At 44.1% G+C, this 21,825-nt stretch overlaps 1 protein-coding gene across 2 annotated transcripts in view; it reads right to left on the bottom strand.

The window, feature by feature from the left end:
• The window catches only part of LOC127662525 (cysteine-rich motor neuron 1 protein-like), a 195,672-nt gene that overhangs the window by 56,870 nt on the left and 116,977 nt on the right, over nt 1–21,825 (bottom strand). The gene's annotated exons all lie outside the window — the stretch shown is intronic.

The following is a 21,825-nucleotide window of genomic DNA, read 5'->3' on the forward strand; positions in this document are numbered from 1 at the left end:
AACATATTTGCCATTTAGGAAATAAAAATGAACTTGTTCATTGCAAGATTTTTACATCTTGTTTTAAGGACGTTTTCAAAAACAAATATATATATATATATATATATATATATATATATATATATATATATATATATATATATATATATATATATATATATATATATATATATATATATATATATATTTGTTTTTACTTACATTTTTTTATTTTTTTGCATTACACCTAAATGATTTCCTACTCATATCCTACCCTTTTCTAACAGTTCTTTACCCTATTCATAATCCCAATACAATTCCCTTTCCTCCCCTATCTATTCAAAATCCAATTCTCTATTTTACCCATTCCCAACTAAATTTCCATCTCAATTGCCATCCCTAACCAAACCATTCCCAATACAATACCCTTCCCAACACAATTCACTATTTTATCATACCCATTTCCAAGCCAATTTCTTACTCTATCCTGCCTATTCCCAACCTAATATTTTTCTTCATTCCAACCCAATTCCCAACCCATTAACCAACCCAATTCCCTCCACAGTTTACTATTTTGTATATGCGTTAATCTAAAAAAGTAAACAAAATCGAAATGCTCATTTACACTCATATACTCAATGCAAGTAATAATGGTAAACAAGTTTGGCTTGATCTCTGCACTAAATGAGCTCACTCTTGAGACTCGATTCAAGCACTAAAATGCCCCTGTGGACCTAATTATGGAAATAAAGATGGAGATGGGGTGGTCGAATTAATGAAGTAAGAAGCTGTTTACATATCTTTTGTGCTGCGATTGTGAGGGTTTGTGAACATGCTCCTCCAATGTGTTAAATTGGAAGTCCATTTGATTTGGAATTCGGAATGAAATTTCCAATGCAACTCCAATCTTGGTAGTAACAGTTTCCTGCTTCCTGTTATTAATTACAATAAACACTCATTACATCTTAATGATTAATGGCACAGTGTTTCTAATGAGCCTCCTTGTCCTACAGCTTGCCCACAGGTCTTAAGGCGGGGCCAGAGCCTGATGACGTGATATGGCAAAGGTGAATAATTAACAGGGTCATGAGTGATAGTTACGTCAGCATCTTGACCTAACCTTATGTTCAGTGCAATGACCACCCATGGATCTAATTCTTTAAGAATGATACAAGTGCCCACATCTCAGTTAGCCTTTTAAATGTGACTAGAACATGTGTGGAAAGCTCTTTGAAAACCATAGTTTATGCAAAACCAATGCTTTATACACCTTCCTGCTGAATCTCGTACGTTTTCAAGATAAAGCCTGACCCAAGCCATCTGGAAGCAAAGAGAGATTTGTAGGAGAGCAGATAGTGTGCTTGCCCCCAACTTGTTTTGCTGGTTGCTGGTTTATCAGAAATAAAACCTGCAGAGATAAGGTCCCTACTGAAGCCCAGATTTTCCTAACATGAATCTTCTTGCTGGTACAGGCTGGTTTATGCTGGTTTGGTGCTGGTCTAGCTGGTGGAGCAGCATAGCCATGCTGTTCACCAGCAGAACTTGGATGCTAAAGCTGGTCGACAAGTATGTTTTCAGTTTTATTTATTTATTTATGTATTTTTTTCATATGAACTTAACATGCAGAAATTACATATTATATTGTCACAGTCAAGTGCTTCAGCCAGTCGCGGCTGGCATCATCCGTTGCCGGGGCACCTGAAATGGGAGCAGGAATATATAATGTGGTTAGCCGTCTGCTCCTTGACATCCCCGAATTCGCAGATAGGGTTATCAGTGACACCCCACTTGTGTAGGGTGGCCCGGAAACAGCCATGTCCAGTTCTTAGTCGGTTCAGCTTGACTGAGGCTTGTCTGGGTAGGTCATTTCCAGCGGGTTTGTTAGATACAAACTGTTATAGCCAATAAACTGGTTGTTATTATTCCACGTGTCTTGCCACTTTTTGTTAGCCCAATTGGTGCCATTGTCATTTTTTGCTTCTTTCATAAGGCGCCTCATTGTGTTAGAAGTTTTTTATTAACTGAAATATTAATAATAATAATTATATTAAAGACAATATATTGGTTTTAGTTTTTAGTATATTTTGCTATTTGAAACTTTTACAACATACCCTTCATTCCTCTAGGAGGGCAAAAATAGGGTCTGGCTGTCCTGTTGGATTTCAGTTTTTGAAGGGCAAGCCATAAGTGCTGATGTACAAACAGCTGGCTCAGGCTCATGTTGAGCTAGTGTCAGAGCAAGGGCTTATTCCTCTCTCACCATAGCAGGACAAGCAGGTTGTAATATGCAAAGTTTGTCAGGCTTGAACTGGTGGCAACCCACTGGCTGCCTTGATTTGGGAATTTACTCATCATAAAGAATTATACAACTGTAACAAATTCCTTCATGGTTTTATGGAAAAGTCTTTGACATGGACTTATTCTGGAATCCTCTGGCATTAGGGATTGGACTCCATGTAGGGAGAACAAACTTGAATGGATTTTGTTTAGTATTTGGAATGTGCTTTCAGAGCTGTAATCCTCTAATGTCTCTGTCAAGAAAGGAAATGCTGATTCAAAGTCTGAGTTAACTTTTTGGAAGTACTTCGGAATTGGTCCAGATTGCTCTAGCTAGAAATGGGACAGGATGGTTGACAAGTTAGTTGGATGGCTAGTCATTTAGCAATTAATGTGATTGACTGGGTGTTTATCTAAATCTTTTTTTTAATAATTCTATATTTCAGCTTTAATTACAGACAGTATGTTAGTTTTCTTTTCAATTAGACTTCAAATAGCCTCTTTTTTTTTTGCACAATGTTCCCTTTAGTATGTATAATCTGCCTTGTGTGATGACTATGACAGTTTTGTGCAATAAAAGGTTCTAGTTATTTATCTGATTTATGTTTAAAATAGTTTTTTTTATTTATTTTTGCAAGGACCATTATAGTTTTGTGCAATATTAACGATAGTTCAACCAAAACCTTTTTTTTTTACATCAATTACAGTACATCATTTCACCTTTTTCCAAACCTATGATGTCTTAGCCACCATTCAATTTAATTGTATGGAAAGAATATGCAATGAAAGTGAGTGGTGACAGTGGCTAACATTCTGCCTAACATCTCCTTTTGTGTTACATTGAAGAAATAAACTCACATGGGTTTGGAAAACCATGAGGGTGAGTAAAAGATGACAGCATTTTAATTTTATGGTGAACTATCTCTATAAGTCAGATTAATCGACTAATCGTCAACCCAACGGATATTCGATTTTGAACAGTAGTTGTGTACATCGCTAGTTCTATCTAGAGTTTACCACAATTTTTTTTGTTCTTTGCTGTCAAACAAACAAACAAACAAACTGTTAGCCTCAGAGGTATTTTAACACAGCTAAGGATGCAGCAGTAGTCCTAGCCCAAGAAATGCAGAAATGAATAAAAGATAGTTAGTGAATAATGCAAAGAAGTCAGTCAGTTTATGACCATTTGAAGACTCTGGTATCTCCACAAGTTCCTCCAAAGTCGAACACAGCTGAGGCTAAATAATGAATTACTTTGGAAACCACAGATCCAAGGGCCTCAGACCCAATGTCGTAAATGAAAACCCACTGAACCAAAAAGGCAGTAGTCCAATCCCACAGCAACAATTTTAGCTGCTGAGGGTGCCATGGTAAATTAAATTCAATACACACAAAACCTTAAAAAACACCTTTAAAATCAACTTCACACCACTGCAGCAGTGAAGTCACAGTGATTTACACTTGTGCCCTGTCACCATTTCTCTCACTCTCTGCAACTCAATTTCTGTTTGGTGAGAGGAACATCGCATGAACAGATACTGCAAAATTGCACAGTCTCGTTTCTACTCTTTAGCTCTAAAAATGTATCTTTACTGATTGGCTTCAATTCTGGATGAGTACGGTATTTTAGTCTTAGCAGTTAAGTCAAGACTAGTCTATTTCATACCAGGCCTGGGTGGTAATTTTTTGCACTAAAAAAAAACTTTTGTTCAAAATTACACAGTTTGATTTGATGGAATTTTGTTATGAATTTGAAATGCTTTAGTCTTAAAAATGTACACTTCGGTAGAATTTAATTCAATATAAATGAAAATGTAATAACTCGCTGCACATCTAAAACAACTTCTCAGCTGATGTTGCCAATTCCTCTTTTTAAACCCATCCCCTCCAACCACCTGTCACATAGAAATTACCTTTCACAATCAAGTCAATAACCGATGGACAAAATTAAGCCCTACTTTTTTTCTCATTGATCTCCTATTTCACTAGGAAATACACCACACTACCAAAGTAAAATGAGTTACAAATGCCACTTAATTTTGACTAAATTGATTATAACTTCATCCACTGATAAAAGTACATTCAGCTCCATTTAACACATCTTAGCATGTTTAAATCCAGTCTGCAGATTTCCCTCTTAAATTAACACAAGAAATTTGGAAAAACCTCTGCAGATTCCATCTTGCCCATAAGCAAATCGGAATAATGTACAGTGTTGTATACAGGCATTATCTCATATAAAACCTCACAGGAGCTTCTCTCCCGTCTTGAAACACCATACCTCTGTGTAAATTACTGGAAGAGATTGGTAACCATGGAAACACTACCCAGAGACGCCACAGCCTATTTTTTTCTGCCTCAAGACTGATCCAACTGGTCTCCTCCCCTCTGAGGCCAACAGCTGTTAACTGGCCCCACCTGAATTATTTGAGTGCATGACTACACTAGAAGAGTTTGAGCAAGATGAGGTAAGTGGCAAACGTCAACTATGTAATCTACAGTATATTTCTGCCCAGCCCTCCATATATATGTAAAAGCAAAAAGTAATGACACAAATAAAGAATGTCTATTACCAGTGTTCTCATATTAATTGCTGAAAATCCAGATATAAAATCACACTTACATAAAGAAAGTCTTTTTTTACACAAACTGTATCTGAAGCATGCAGGAAAAAAGCCCATTTATATCTAAGACAGAACTGTGAAGAGGCAGCAATGAATTTCATCATCTGTAGATTAAAACACCTCCACTTATCAGTCTCACAGTACCCAAGAACAGCACCAGAGTGCGACCTAAAATAAAACATCCATTACCGTAAGGAGTCTGCTAACCTTCAGTTGCAAAACTGTCCTCATACAGATACCTGCCGTTTTGGTTCAAGCTTAAACACCGATCAGTGTTTCATTTTACGTAGCAGAAGATTTGTGGTCATTGGCCAGTTGTTCGGTCTCAAACCAGGCACCACACAAGTCTTTACAGACTTCAGGTCTTAAAAGGGGCTTTATTATCTACTTCAGCATTCATATATTTCCCCTGAAGTTCACTTAAACTGTAAGTCAAGGTTTCTTGCACCAAAAGCAGTCATAATTTAGTTTTACATGACAATTTTCACCCTCGAAACATGTACTACACAAGTGCAGATGTGTATGTTATGCCAATGCATTACAAGTGTCGCAGTCCTGTTGTGCATACTGTGGCAGGGCGGAGGGCGGGGCCGGGTCCTGGTTCAGCATATTCGGCCCCTAATCAGGCTAATCAAGCCTCCGAGAGGGATAAAGGCCGACTGGAGACTGCAGTGCAGCAGAGAGAGAGATTTACAGACAGGTGTCCGACACAGTTTTATATTCAACTATTATTTACATTGTCAAGCTGGTTCTCCGATATGGCGTAGCTTGGTCCTCGGCCACTCCTTCACCATCTAATGAATGACAGTCGTACCATCCCCAAGAAGATCGGAGACAAACCTCAGTCCCCTGGCGGAGGGAACGCCCCGCCATGTTCCAGTGGATGGAAGGGGGTTTCCCCCGCCCCTAGCAGCAGTCCTCCCACTCCAGGCAGTTGGCCAGGATCCCCTCCCTGCTCGCGGAAGCCGGTCTCAGACCCTGCTGCGTTTCAGCGGCTGGTAGGGGACTCCTCCGCCCCTGGAAGTGGATAGTTGTGGCGAGGACACTACTACGGCACATCCCTCCTCCGTCCAGGGCTTCGGCACCAGTGTTAAGAGGTTAAAGGGAAAGGAGGAGGCGAGAACCGGCTTGACAATATAAATAGTTTAATATAAAACTGAACCAAAAAGACAAACACATACACACACAGGTGTCGAACAGCTGCCTGTAAATCTCTCTCTCTGTCGCACTGCAGCTTCCAGTCTTGATTAGCCTGATTAGGGGCCGGGTGTGCGGATTCACGACCCGGCCCCACACTCCGCCCTGCCACACATACTTAAAGTGCATTCTTGCATAACAAACTTCAGTATTCAGCATGTTTCGCCAAAAAAAGCTTTCAAATAAAGCAGCGTTTACATCACATGTGTTTAAAAGAACTTCTGGGGAAAATGGCGTGAAATAGAGATGAAAATGGAAGTTGAACTACTTTGTCTTTTTTATTCAATGTAATAAATTACTTGTGGGTTAGAGTGCACAGACAAAATGCTCTGAATAACCTCATGTTTGCTAGCCTTCAGTTGCAGATGCATTATGTTTGGGATCAAAAGTGTGTCTAGCAGTTCTGGGAGGTAAGTGGCGAATCATTTTTGATAACAGGCTTTGGCTCTGGCATTTAAGAATGACCAGAGCATACTTTGAGATGCTATGCGATGATATTGAAGGTATTTTGAGCAAATCATAACTTTTTTGAAGCACATCTACACTCAATGACCAATTACTGTAGATACACATATACATTTACTTATTCATGCAATTATCAAATAAGCCAATCATGTGGTGCAGTGCAATGCATACAATCACTCAGATATGTGTCAGGAGCTTCAGAATGGAAAACAAAACGTGATCTCAGTGATTTTGACCATGGTATGATTTTGTATTTTACAACTGCTGATTTCCTGGAATTTTCATGCATCGCAGCAACATGATTGGCTGATTAGATAATTCCATGAATAAGTAGGTGCACAGGTTTACCTAATAAAGTGGTCATTGAGTGTATATTCCTCCAGCAAGCGAGGTAATAGCTTCAAATGCCTGTGCCTTTAAAATGTATTTGTTATTCAGGTAGCAAGCTCTAAACATGTTGACAATTAAACTGACTCAAACTTGCTCAAGATTCTCTTAAACTATTTCTTCACCATGACAGAACTTGACCTGCAAGAGAAAACTGACAGTAGAAGAGGACGGCTTGTGCAAATGCCCACTATACCCTTGTGGCAATGCTGAAATGCAATGCATACTTACGTTGCTTTATGGATTGCATTTTGGCACTTGAATTCGAGCTTGTGTTATCCAGTAATGTCATCATCCACTTACTTGCTTAGAGAATGTTTCAAGCATTATGTTAGAGTGGCTGTAAGTTAATGTGCTCATGTTTTTTGATGACAATACCATGACCATTTTTTGAACAACCCATTTTTGCAACTTTGTTTCAATAAATGGTCTGGATGGACAGAGAAGAGATATTTGTGTTGTGGATATTAGAGTATGTATACATAGTAGATTGTATTCTTCTTTATAAACAGAAAAAAATCATGTTTTTCATGAAATGTCCCCTTTAAAACATCTACATTCTTTTGCGATACAAAGATCTAGCCTCACCCTTGGGAGATGGAAGAAAACACTTTGAATCATGAAGAAGAAAAAGAATGTGAAGGCTGAGGAAATTGAGATTCACATCCTCTCAGATGCTTGAGGTGATATTTTTTCCATGTTAGAGAAGAGAGAGCCTCTCTAGAAGGACTCCATCTAGGATTTATTTTTCTCTTCCTGTCCTACAGCCTAACAGGAGCTGCCTCCCAGTGTTTTGCAGTCCTCCCTTATGCTGCAGGCTAGCTTGTTTTGGCTGCAGCTACTGAGAGACAGACTAAATAATGTGATAACATGCCGCTTCGCAGTTGAGCTTCACACTGCCAAGACTGTTCTGGACATGCAAATCACTACAACTGTACAACACCTGCAAATCAAGGTTTACTTGTCGAGAAACAAAACAAAAGATACCGGCTGCTGCGTTGGAGCAGAAATAAATAAGAACCACATATAAAAAAGAGAGAGCATTGTGCCTTCAGGGCACTGTCAATCATCACAGGCTTCACAGCGCACACATTATGTGAATGGCCCCTGAGTGACTCCTTTTCTAGCCCCAACTTAAAATCACTTTCCTTTTCCGACAATGCTTTCTCTGAAAAGAGAGACGGGCGAGCAATACATGCTTCTCACTGGGCCATGATGTTATGTGTTTTCACTACCAGTTAAACTCTGAAAATGTTTTGTCACTTTCTGGTTGAGCCTAGCAAAAAAGGTGCTTTCAAGGCGTATAATCTCTAGGAAGAATGGCAGCTGTTTAAGTACTTTACTTTAGATTTAGACTACATAATCCATGCTTGTCCTCTGAAAGTGAGCCCATGATTCCCTAATTTCGAATGTCATTTAGGGCATAACAACAAGCCACTATTTACAGAGCTATACTAATGCTAACTGCTTGAGCACTGGCAAGCAATCAAGCTTCTACGAGCTTCACAGAACACTTTCGTCTTGAAAGAAGAGGGATCTCTGAACCAAGAGCACAAAACCAGGTCTTATATCCTCCATTACATTGCTTTCTATCCACAAGTTGAACAGCTTGCACAAAACACCAATTATGGCCTTCTCCATGACAACCCGTCTCTGGGTAAACATAAGTGTAATGATGGGTCTTGTAGAAGTAGCGCTGTTTGAATGGGGACTGACAGGTGCACCATTTCATGTGTAAAGATGTACAAAGCTAATCAGGGGACTAAAAATGTAGCTAATGACAAGCCAAATCTAACATGTGCAAACAGGGCAGAATCACTGCTGCAATCAAACAACAAGTTTGCAAATTCACTTGGTATTAAACACTTTATTTTTATGGAAAAACTGCACTTGCAGCTGTCAACAGTCAATGTGACAAGAGGAACAAAGCTGAAATTTTAATGAGTAAACAAACTCAATGCCAAACAATTCATTTAAATGTGCAAGTCATGAAGCGCCACAACAAAACAATCCATTACAAGTGGCAGAAAATGTTGTGGTGCCTTACTTCCTCAGCGTTGTCAAAGAGGATAAGGTACTGCCAGTTCACTAAAAAATAGAGAGAACTATCAAGCATTTGAACTTTTGGAAAAGAGGTGCCGATCAGCTCAAAGTGGGAAAGTTCCAGATTAGACTCATACATACACTCGCTAATCAAACTCTTCTCCTTATCTGCTCCCCAAGAGGGTGACATCACTGTCTGAGAGAGGAATCTGGTGCATAAACATTGTCTGAGAATTATCACTCCTTTGCCATCGCAAACACTTGCCTTTGTAATTGTAAGTGCACACAGGGGCCTTGGAGCTTGAGGGAGAGATTGGCAGTGCAAGATGACATTCTGTTTGTCTGACATATGCTGCAGCAAGAATCATAAAGCAGCAAATTTGTTTGGAAATGGCTCAGATGATCTACTCAGATATTCAAAACTGTGCTTTTTTTAAGCCTAGGTGCACACAATAAGACACAGGCCATGATTTTGCTCTCTGAGACCAGTGCAGGATTTGTAAAAAGATTTCTTTCCTTAAAGGAAAATCAGCAGTCTTTGATTGCTTGCATGACATTGACTTTGCAAAGAATCTTTGCCTCCGACAAAGTTCTAAAAGTTATTTTGCGTTCCTTTTACCATCAAATTTACTTGAAGTTCATCGCATTCCACGACAGACTTTATTTTCCAGTCAAAACTTGAGTGCAAGGTAGTGTTAATCACTTCAATTAAATTATTGACATAAATGTTTGTTGACAAATGTTTTACTTATTTTGACAATGATCACAAAGAACAGATGAAAAAGATGCATCATGAGAATAAGCAAACAATATTTACATTGTGCTAACAATTGTTCTTTTTCTTTCTTTAAAGATACATTTTAAAATAATTGAATCAAATGATCCAAACTACTTCACAAACGGGTTAATTACCTCACTCAAACATATCCTATATATGTATCCTATAGTATGAGATGAATCCGCTATTTTCGCAACATAAACGCAATATTACAACTTACATCACCACACAACTCACATCAAGAGCTCTGTCGATACAATCAAATATCAATATATTACGCTACTTTTTCTAAAGATATTGTTTCGATACTTAGATCCGTGTATCGTGATATATCGTGACATTTTCAGTGCAGTCATAAATTTGCATAAAGTTATACGTTTCTCAACTTTGTCGCATCGCTGGACGCACCCACATCCGGTCGTCAATGGTCACCATCGCGCGTGTTGCCAGAAGTCGCCAGCTCTCATTGAAAATGAATGAGAGGAGATCGTTTTGTCGCTGCGTGTCGCTAGCAGTGTAAATGCTCTTTTATTGAGCGTAGTGTCACACAGCTCTGCTTCGCACACATGCTCTGGTGTGAAAGAAATATGCACATTATAACGTCTAGGTTACGTATGTAACCTCCGTTCCCCGATGGAGGGAACGAGACGTTGTGTCAGAGAAGCGACACTAGGGGTCTCTCTTGAGCGCCGATATTCACCTCTGGACTATGAAAAAAGGCCAATGAGAGTTGGCAACCAGTATTTGCATGTCCGCCCCCGGACATACGGGTATTTAAGCGGCGCAAATAAGGGAGTTCATTCAGGATTTTTCTGAGGAGCCGGAAATGGTCCGGCCACAACAGTGGCTCGGCTCAGCGACGTGGCAGGGGAGACACAACGCCTCGTTCCTCCATCGGGAACGGAGGTTAAATACGTAACCTAGACGTTCTCTTCTGTCGCTCTCTCCACGCTGTGTCAGAGAAGCGACACTAGGGGTCCACTTATAAAAGCGCCACGCGCTGAGCCGTGAACGTGAACTGCTGATGCAGGAGCGAGCAGGAATTCTTACGTGCAGGACGACCAACTGTATCAGGCTGCACGTACCCTTCCCTAATGCCCCATTTAAGCCATCAGGATTCCTTATCGTTACCCCAGAAGGGGGAACAAGGTGCTGGCTGCCAACCTGGGAACGGGCCAAGCCTGGCCGGGCCTCTTTTCTCTCTATGTTTCTCGCATAGAGCAACTTAGGCCGGGGACCTTACACAGCATTGAGGGAAGGGGGTCTTAGCCATCAGAGGCCTGACTTAGGGCCTATGTGGAAAAGTCGGTGCGGTGGTGGATCCAGCCTATAGAGGGGGGAACATACAGCACGGCAACCGAGGCAGCCGTGACTGCCTAAGGGAAGCACGGGAGTCCGCTCGCCAGAGGGGACAGAACCATGGCGTTACACACAGGGGGAGTCCGAAGGAGGTCTTAACTGTGGAGCACCTACACCAGTGCAGGGTAGCTTGCGGTACCCGCAGTGGCTTGGGTCGGCGAGTTCCTCCGCTGAACTGCGACCCACGAGGGCAAGGGAGGAATCAACCAGTGTCCCAAACCTGAGATCTCCTGGGAATGAAGTCGCACTGTTTCCCCTGGTTAGGGGGAAGGGCGCTAGGTGCAAGCGATTCACCCGGTCAGATCGTGAGCGTGCCACTGAGTTCTACGGGCTCGGTACCTGAGAGAACACGGGACAATACTGACCCAACTCGGAGATTGTAGAATCTCGCGAAAGTGTTAGGTGTTGCCCAGCCCGCTGCTCCACAAATGCCTGCTAGGGCAGTGCCCCTAGCCAGTGCCCATGAGGACGCAACACTCCTGGTGGAGTGGGCTCGGACCCGCAAAGGGGGGGCACGGCCTGGGTGTGATAAGCCAGGGAAATGGCGTCGACAACCCAGTGGGCGAGTCTCTGCTTGGAGACAGCATTCCTTTTCTGCTGTCCCCAAAGCAGACGAAGAGCTGCTCAGAGCGTCTAGTGCTCTGTGTGCGGTCCAGGTAAATACGTAAGGCACGTACTGGACACAGCAGTGAAAGGGCTGGATCTGCCTCCTCCCGAGGCAGCGCTTGCAGGTTCACTACCTGATCCCTGAAGGGTGTGGTAGGAACCTTGGGCACATAGCCCGGTCGCGGTCTTAGGATCATGAAAGTGTCTGCCGGACCAAACTCCAGGCAAGCGTCGCTAACAGAGAACGCATGCAGGTCCCCGACCCTCTTGATGGAAGCGAGTGCGATCAGCAGGGCGGTCTTGAGAGAGAGGGCCCTGAGTCCAACTGAGTCAAGCGGCTCGAAAGGGGGTCTCTGGAGTCCCGTAAGGATGACCGAAAGATCCCAGGAGGGGAACAGGTTAGGCCGGGAGGGAGCTATCCTCCGGGCACCTTTTAGGAACCTGACGATTAAGTCGTGCTTACCAAGAGACTTTCCGTCTAACGTGTCATGGTGGGCCGTGATAGCGGCGACATACACCTTGAGGGTGGAGGGGGGCAGCCTCCTCTCCAGCCTCTCCTGAAGAAACATGAGCACTGACCTAACTGCGCACTTCTGCGGGTCTTCGGCTCGGGAAGAACACCAGTCCGCGAACAGACGCCACTTTAGGGCGTAAAGATGCCTGGTAGAGGGGGCTCTGGCTTGGCTGATTGTATCTACGACAGTAGATGGTAGACCGGCTAGATCTTCCGCATCCTGTCCAGGGGCCACACGTGGAGGTTCCAGAGGTCTGGGTGCGGGTGCCAGAGCGTGCCCCGTCCCTGAGAAAGAAGGTCCTTCCTCAGGGGAATTCGCCAGGGAGGGGCTGTCGTGAGGAGCGTGAGGTCCGAAAACCAAGTCCGGGTAGGCCAATAGGGGCTACCAGAATGACTTGCTCCTCGCCCTCCCTGACCTTGCAGAGCACCTGTGCAAGAAGGCTCACTGGGGAAATGCGTACTTGCGCGAGCCCCGCGGGCCAGCTGTGTGCCAGCAGATCTGCCCCGAGGGGAGCCTCTGTCCGGGCATACCAGAGCGGGCAGTTGGAGGTTTCTTGGGAGGCAAACAGGTCTACCTGAGCCTTGCCGAACCGGTCCCAAATCAGCTGGACCGACTGGGGTGGAGCCTCCACTCCCCGCCAGGCAAGCTTTGTCTTGACAGTGCGTCCGCTATCACATTGAGGTTGCCGGGGATGTGAGTGGCGCGCAGTGACTCCAGTCGCTGCTGACTCCAAAGGAGGAGACGACGGGCGAGCTGTGACATGTGGGGGGAGCGTACTCCGCCTTGGCGGTTTATGTAGGCTACGACCGTGGTGCTGTCTGTCCTGACTAGGACGTGTTTGTTCCGAGTTAACAGGAGAAACTTCTGCAGGGCCAGACAAACAGCCAGCAGCTCTAGGCAGTTGATGTGCCAGCGCAGCGGGCCTCGGTTCCACCGGCCTGCGGCTGCGCGCCCGTTGCACACGGTGCCCCAACCCAATTTGGAAGCGTCGGTTGTGACCAGAACACGTCGGGACACCTGCTGCAAGGGTACACCTGCCCTTAGAAAGCAGAGGTCTGTCCAGGGTTTGAAAGTTTAGCGGCAGGCAGAAGTAACTTTTACGTTGTGCGTGCCGTGGCGCCATGCTCGTCTTGGGACTCGAGTCCGGAGCCAGTGCTGAAGTGGTCTCATATGCATCAACCCCAGCGCCGCGGCCGCCGCGGAGGATGCCATATGCCCCAGGAGCTGTTGGAAATGTTTTAGCGGGACCACGGCGCCTGGCTTGAAGGAAGCGAGGCATTTCAGCACTGACTGAGCACGCCGTTGGAGAGACGTGCTGTCATTGAGACTGAGTCTAACTCCAGACCGAGAAAAGAGATGCTCTGGACCGGGAGAGCTTGCTCTTTCCCGGTTGACCTGAAGCCCCAAACGGCTGAGGTGCCTGAGCACCTGGTCTCTGTGTGCGCATAGTACCTCTCGAGAGTGAGCCAGTATGAGCCAGTCGTCGAGGTAATTGAGTATGCGTATGCCGGCTACTCGGAGCGGGCAAGAGCTGCCTCTGCGACCTTCGTGAATACGCGAGGGACAGAGACAGGCCGAGGGGAGGACTTTGTACTGATACGCCTGGCCGTCGAACGCGAACCGTAGGAAGGGTCGATGTCGAGGGCAAATTGAGACGTGGAAGTACGCTGTCCTTCAGGTCTACCGCTGCGAACCAATCTAGATGCCGGATGCCAGATAGAATTTGTTTCTGGGTGAGCATTTTGAACGGGAGTTTGGACAAGGTCCGATTGAAAACTCGCGAGGTCCAAGATCGGTCGTAAGTCGCCGCCTTTCTTGGGTACAACAAAGTAAGGGCTGTAGACACCCTTCTTCGCTTCGGTTGGAGGGACAGGCTCTATCGCGTCCTTTAATAGAAGGGAGGCGATTTCTTCGCGCAGGGAATGGGCATGTTGGCCGTGTACTGCGGAAAAATGTACGCCCACGAAGGGGGCGGAGACCTGGCAAACTAAATTGCGTAACCGAAGTCGAATGGTCCGGTGCAGCCAGCGTGACGTGTTGGGCAGTGAAAGCCACACCTCTAAGCTCTGTGCTAGGGGCACCAAGGGGACGAAGTTTTTGGACGTATCCGGCGGGCTTCGCGAGTGTGGAACATGTAACGCGGCGCCGGGAGGCAACGTGGCGTCCCGAGGCTCCAGTGCTGAGAATAAACTCAAAGCACTTACCTTGCTCACGCGCACCCGGCAGGGGCGGGTTCGTGACTGAGGAGGAGGTCTGATGCTGGCGCCCTCTGGACTCGCCTGAACCGGCCGGCCGGGGAACAGTCGTGAGGCTGAAGGCAGGGACACCGCGCCCATGGAGCCGGGACTGTTGAGGCCTGAAAGCAGAGTGCCGTGAGAACGGCATTTGCGGGCCAGGTGACCCCAGAGACAACAAGGAAATAGCTCTATAGAGTGTAACGAATTTAATAAAAAATTCTCCTCCCGGCCCTCCACCGGGAACGGAGTGGTCTTACCAGCTCCGGAGCTAACGCCTCGGTCTCTGGGTCTGTCATCTCAGGAGCGCCTGGGAGCCTTCTGGGTCCTCAAGGGGGTCCGTGAGACGATGGGCGTCCAACTTCTGCGGGGGGCTCAACGCTGGGGCTGAGAGCTGGGCCCACTCACTTGTTAGTTGAGGCGAGCACCACTTTCTTTCTTTCTTGAAAGCCGCAGGAGGACGCCTCAGCGAGCAGACAGGGCATGGCCCCTAGCGGCAGGTTTGCGGCAGGGCAGGATGCTTTTTTTGCTTGAAAATAGCCTTCGTCTGTTTCTTCACCACTGAGGACTGCTGGGCTGAAGTCGTCAAGTGGTGTCGCCAAATGGACGGAGCTGGGAGACGGGTTGCGTTTGAGAAAGCGTGCTTTGTCTGCCTCCCGTACTGCCTGTCCATCGTTGCGTTTCTGGACCACGGAGTGGCCATCGCCTGTTCGAGTGCAGTTCCTGCAGCACGTCAAGAACAGGACTACCCAAGTGCAGATTTTGAAGTGCCCTGGCCCGGTGGACTTGCAGAAAGGGGCCATGGCGTGCAGGGGGGAGCGGTCTGGGACCGTTCTACCACCGAGGGTAGCAAGGAAGCTGGGCTTGCTCAGCTCGTCATGCACGTCCGGGAAGGAATCCAGGGGGGGCGCGGCTGTGAGCGGCGCACATGCCCGCGGAACCAATTAAGCCCGGGAAGCATAGCGGACCTTCTTAGCGCCAGGCTCAGACTGGGCGGAGACCGAAGGTGGCGGCCCAGGCGAAGTTATCCGCGATCCGACACAGCTGTTACGCTCTCCGATGCAGCGGTGATGTCATCATCCAATGCTGGGGAGCTCGAGGGACCGGACGGTAGGCCGTTAAGCGGACCGCACTAATCCCGAGCTCGAGGGAAGCAGGCAAGCGTGCCGGGAGGCAGGAGGTTTTCGGGGATTTACCCGGCTAAAGCGCCCCGCTATTCTCCCCAGATCGTTCTCCATCGCCGCAGTGCCTGCCTCAATCCCGTGAGGAAGGAGGCGAGGCGCTGGGGCGGCTGAGATGGTCTCTCTCACTACAAGAGAAAGCAGAGATCGCAACGCTGCCGCCGCTATGTTCTCACACTGAAAACATAACCCATTGGAGAGAATGCTCATCCCGAGCTCGGACAGAAACAAGCAAGCGTGCCGGGAGGCGGGGGTTTCGAGGGGTTCACCCGGCAAACGGAGCCCGCCATTGTCCCCAGATCGCTTTCATCGCCACGGCGCCTGCCTCAATCCCGTGGGAAGGAGGCGAGGCGCGGAGCGGCTGAAGCGGCTTTCTCACTACAAGAGAAAGCCTACGACCGCAATGCTGTCATGGCTATGTTCTCGCGACTGAAAACATAGACCATTCATAAAAACGCTGCCTGCGTGTGATCGCAACCCAGGAATGCAAGGCAGTTTTTATGACCGCCAGAGGTGGGGAGACATCAACCACATCCAGAAACTACACAGGGGCGGAAATATCGTCTTTAAAAAGACACGTCCTGAGAAGGACGTTCAACGCCGCTGTGTTTTGCTCTTTAGAGCTGAAATTACTCTTTTAGAATAACTCTTTCGAAGTTGTCTGCGCTGTCGAGCTCCAGGGGCAAGAATGCACAGCCGTGCACGAAGGAGAAAGCCGCTGTTATGCGCCGTCAGATCCAACAGCATGCAGAGCATCAGAGGATTAACCAGGAACTTGGTGTGTAACTCGCAGCAGAGTTCATGCACGCACCATCGGCTCGAAGAAATTTTCTGAATGAACTCCCGTATTTGCGCCACTTAAATACCCGTATGTCCGGGGCGGACATGCAAATACTGGTTGCCAACTCTCATTGGCCTTTTTTCATAGTCCAGAGGTGAATATCGGCGCTCAAGAGAGACCCCTAGTGTCGCTTCTCTGACACAACGTGGAGAGAGCGACAGAAGGGGAACTTAAATATACACAAATTAATTTAAATTAATCAAAATCTAATCATGATATTGTGATGTATAGCGACATGTATCAAACAGTGACGTGTATCGCAATAGGTATTTTATCGTGGGTGGCTGGCGATACCCAGCCCTAACATACAATGAAGTGAATAAACAGGTGAACTAAGTTATGCACTAGTATGTACCACTTGTTTTTTTCCCGTACAAACATACTGTGACGAGGCAGGTGAGGAATGAGGATCTAAATGCAGCTTGTAATTAAACAAAAGATAAACAAAGAACTCAGAAAAATGGCTTTTACACAAAATCTAACTGGTGTGATATTGTACAATCTGACAAGCAACAATTGTATCCACCTTTTTCCTGACTTCTCCATGGGTGGTGCTCTTACGGTGAGATACTTCCTCTTGGATGCTCCACACTTCCGCTTAGTTGTTATCAGCTAGACTAACAGTACTGGTAATGGTGAGCAGCGGAGTCTCTGGATGAATATGTGCTGGTGATAGAACATAAAAAAACAAGTGTGCACCTGGCTTTATGTAGATGTCTTTCTCTATGCTCACACTACCCGGCTAAAAACCATGTCATACTAGATTAATGTGGCCAAACTTGTTTTCTGGACATGGTAGCTGGTTTCTTGCTGGTCCAAGGTTGTCCATCAGCCCTGCCTAAACTGACCAAGATGGTTTACCAGGTCAAACCAGGTCCCCCAGTTGGTAGACCATCTTATCAACGATATATTGACCATGTATCGGCCTCAGATGGCATGTCCACACCCAACTCACAGTCCATTCACTGATCATCTGATGCATATTGTAAAAATGGCAAGTGCTTGCCCAAACTGCAAACTCAAATCAGATTGCCTTGCTTAATGCAACTTCTGGGACTTAAGAGTACAAGGTACCAGAGTGAGACAACAAACGGAACAACAGAACTTGCAGAAACTGTAAAGTGGACCAGAATTTATGGTAATAATCAAAATACTCTATTTACACTAGCTTGAACTGGATAGATTTTCCTGCAGAGTACAATCCATGTGCTGCAAATGGAACAAAACTATGGAGTTCAAACTGAACTCCAAATAAACAAAATATAAACTGAATTGAATAAGTTGGAGTTAAGAATCATTTTCTAATTACATCATGTCATATTGAAAAAATCTTATCACACATTACAGAGAACAGAATTGATTGAAAGCAGCCTGCTCCTTCTTCCAATTAAGCATTAAATACAGACTGTTTCAAGCAGACTAGCCTTATGTAAAGCAAATTAAGCAAAAATAAGCAGCAGCTTTTAAATCTAGCATGTGGTGCCAGTAGCAATGTGACCACTTAAATTTTTTTCGCATTCATGTTCAGTATATTCATTTGTTGTGTCAATTTTCTCATGCCAGTACAGAATCTTGAGAAGGTCACTCATTTGTTGATGTCTGTGTGATAATGTTTTAATATTAATCAGTCTATGTCCATTCAAGGGGATGAGTTTAGTCTCCAATTTCTTTGATTTTTCATGTTGTCCCCTCCCTCTTCAGCAGTGGAATATGAAATCAGTCTCTGCACTGTACACAGCCACCGGTGGCCAGATGTTCAATTAGCCTGTATTCTTGTTTGGAGTGTTGATGCTCCCTGCGGTGCTCTTCGGCCTCAGCGCTTTGTTCTCGAATCAGCCTAAGGCTAATTTCACTGCCTGCCATGAAGATGACACAATCTGGCTCCTCACACCACACAGCTATTTGTGCTTGCTTGTTAATGTACATATGTGCTTGAGATGAAAACGACTGTCTCCAGACGCAGAGTATGGAAAACCAAAGTTCTTGAGTAGCGCTCCTTGTCTCTTTCATTTGCTATGTCTTTCATGTTCTATATACCCAAGGCCTTGTCAAAGGAGAAACATTGGAATCTCCAAAAGTGTGCTTCTTTTCCTGTTCTCAAACTATACTGTTGAAAAGATATATGTCATACCAGCTTAAGGGGGTAAAAGTGGTTTTGGATCAAACTAGCAGGTTTGTTGCTGGCCCAATGTGGTCTACCAGCTCGAACCATCTTGACCAAGATGAATATCCAGGTTGAATGCAGTGGTAATCCAGCTGAAAAACCATCTAGACCTAGTCTCAGCAATAACGTCAATGTATCACCCAGCCCGTTTTCTGATAGAATGATGAACATTGCATATATAAAATGGCAACCACTTGCCCAAATGTCAAACTCGTTTTGTCTGTAAAATTATCGGTACTTAATCCTTTGATAGACAGAAATTCTGATCGCACAAATCTACACACATTTTTCCTTTATACTTTTTCCCTTTATTCTTTATACTTGTTTTCAATGCAATGCATCACAACTCACTGACTAAGACTGCTGTGCTATTGTTTCATGTTTCCCACACCAGTCTATTATTGTGCTATCATTTATTCCAAATTTCTAAAATGTTTTGCTTCCTGGTTGATACACGTGCTTAAAATGAAAGCGACTGCAGCCAAACAATGAATATGGAAAGTCAAGTCCTTAGGAAGTGCACTCATTGTTGCTATACTGTATCTGATGCTACAATGATCAGCCACAACATTAAAACCACCTGCCTAATATTGGGTAGGTCCCCCTCATCCCAACCTATTTGGCACCAACAATCATGCATGCGATGATCTAATCAGCCAATCATGTGGCAGCAGTGCAGTTCATAAAATCATTCAGATATGGATCAGGAGCTTCAGTTAACGTTCACATCAACCATCAGAATGTTGAAAAAGTGATCTCTGTGATTTTGTCCATGGCATGATTGTTGGTGCCAGATGGGCTGGTTTGAGTATTTCTGTAACTGCTGATCTCCTGGGATTCCCTCACACAACAGTCTATAGAATTTACTCTGAATGGTGCCAAAAACAAAAAACATCCAGTGAGCGGCAGTTCTGTGGATGGAAACGCCTTGTTGATGAGAGAGGTCAACAGAGAATGGCCAGACTGGTTCGAACTGACAAAGTCTACAGTAACTTAGATAACCACTCTGTAGAACTGTGGTGAGAAGAATAGCATCTCAAAATACTATTCTGAGGGTTGGATTGGTGCATTTTTGGTGGCACGATGGGGCCCTACACAATATTAGGCAGGTGGTTTTAATGTTGTGTGTATGTATTGTGTGCCATAAGCTTGGATGCAGGAGAAACAGGAAGGAAAAACAACTAGTGGTGAAGTGGAATTACTTGAGTACATTTAATTCAGATCAACCACTCAATTCATCTGAGAGACTTCTCCCCCATCTGCACCAGTGGTGTAGTTGAGGCCATATGCATGTATATGCCATGCTTTTTTCCCAGGGCTGTTTGCGTATAACAACTTCTAAGGATCAATATTTGCATATACCCACTTGTTTTGCTGCTTCATAAATCCATAAACTACTGTTGTGTTAGTTTCCATTTAACTGTATTGGATGTTGTTTGGTGAAACTGGCGATACTTTGTTGTAATTGGTGCATTATCACTTGCATTCTACCATTCCCCACCCCTTACAACTGCTGTCACTGCTGTAATCTACTGAGAGAATTTATGGCAGTGAGTGGATAGAGAGAGAGAGAGAGCCACCCTCATGTTGAAGCAGTAGTATCAGGTCAAATGAATTAAAAAAAATATGCCAAACTTCCCATAAAATAAGGAATTGTAACGTAATTACAGGAAGAAAATTGCGTTCTGTATGAAATCCATACGCGATGCCATTTGTCCCATATTTTAGCATCACACACCCGAACTGAATTTTTCACAAATTAAGAGAAACTGACCTGAAACACACACAACTTTTGTGAGAGTTGTGTGATATATCAGCTGTTTTAACATGGACGGCTTCACACTGAATGCGTTTTTGCATCCGTCCACACTGTTTTGGAATGTAAAGCAGTGTCTCATGCAGGAGCGCCTGTATAAATGGGTCATTCCAACAATTGAGTGACATTAAGTCCCAAGTACAATTTATTTTGATTAATTTCACCCAATTACAATTTGAATAGGCTTGTTAAAAATAATAAAGACTATTTATAATGTTACACACTTGTTGGCTTAAAAGTTACATTTTAAATTATGTAAATCCTTTTCTATTGCACAAATTTCTATTCAATTCCTCATGTCCCCAAAACTGCACATCAAACATCTTTGACAAAAATAAATGCTAAATCTATTCTATTTTCCCCCCATACAATTTAGAGTTTAGCATTACATTCTCTCACTAACACATATTCATTTATGGTAAATGTGTAGTTTACCATAACACTAACACTGATAGTGGAGGTTTTTTATGTGTCCATTGATTTATTGTGCACCCTGACCCTGTTATTTTAACTATGACCTTTTATTGAAGCTGTATGTTATGAAATGACATCACACACACTGGAGGTGGACATCAGCCATTCTGCAAAATTTATTTGAGTTATTTTAAGTTTGTAACTCATTTGTTTAATTTATGTTTTCCTTTATTTTGTGGTGTTAGTCATATGTGGACAAACATAACATGTCCACCCTGTAATGGGAAGATATATGGGAAATTATATAATAAAAAAAATCTATATAAAGTATTTCTGTTAACAGAAATAAAATCTAAAATATTAGTTTACAAATATGTTTCCTAGATATCAATCACAGTCTGCCGATCAGGGACTGTGTTTGCACGGGTGTGCACGGTGTAGACACATATGTACAACACTGTGATGATTTTGTCGGCTCTTGTGAGTGTCCCTACCTCCTTCAATCCTTCTCACTCACACAAACATACAGTTGCTCCTCTTAAGCCAGACTTGTGTGAATGTATGAATGTTGTTGCATTTACATGACAAATTATCAAACCATGTGGCATTTATCTAAAATATATAAAGCACAAACACACTTTTTTTAGCAAAATAGTCTACAAAAATTTAATTGAGAGAATGGTTAGCATCATTTGTTTGCAAATGACACTTGGTTTGATATTTTGAATCTAATGCAATGACAATAAGGCATTTTAAAGTGTCCATATACTTCTTGGGGACACTGATACTTAAATCATAAATGTAAGCAGTGTAACACTGTTTTCTATCAATTTGGCAAAATTTTTTCATTTATTTGGAAATGGAACAGACAGTACAATATTCATAAAAAAAAAACATTTTTGTTAATGTGTAACACTGTTTGCTCTCCACTTGTCAAAAATACAC

This window comes from Xyrauchen texanus, chromosome 22, assembly GCF_025860055.1.
Source record: "Xyrauchen texanus isolate HMW12.3.18 chromosome 22, RBS_HiC_50CHRs, whole genome shotgun sequence".
Classification (NCBI taxonomy): Eukaryota; Metazoa; Chordata; class Actinopteri; order Cypriniformes; family Catostomidae; genus Xyrauchen; species Xyrauchen texanus.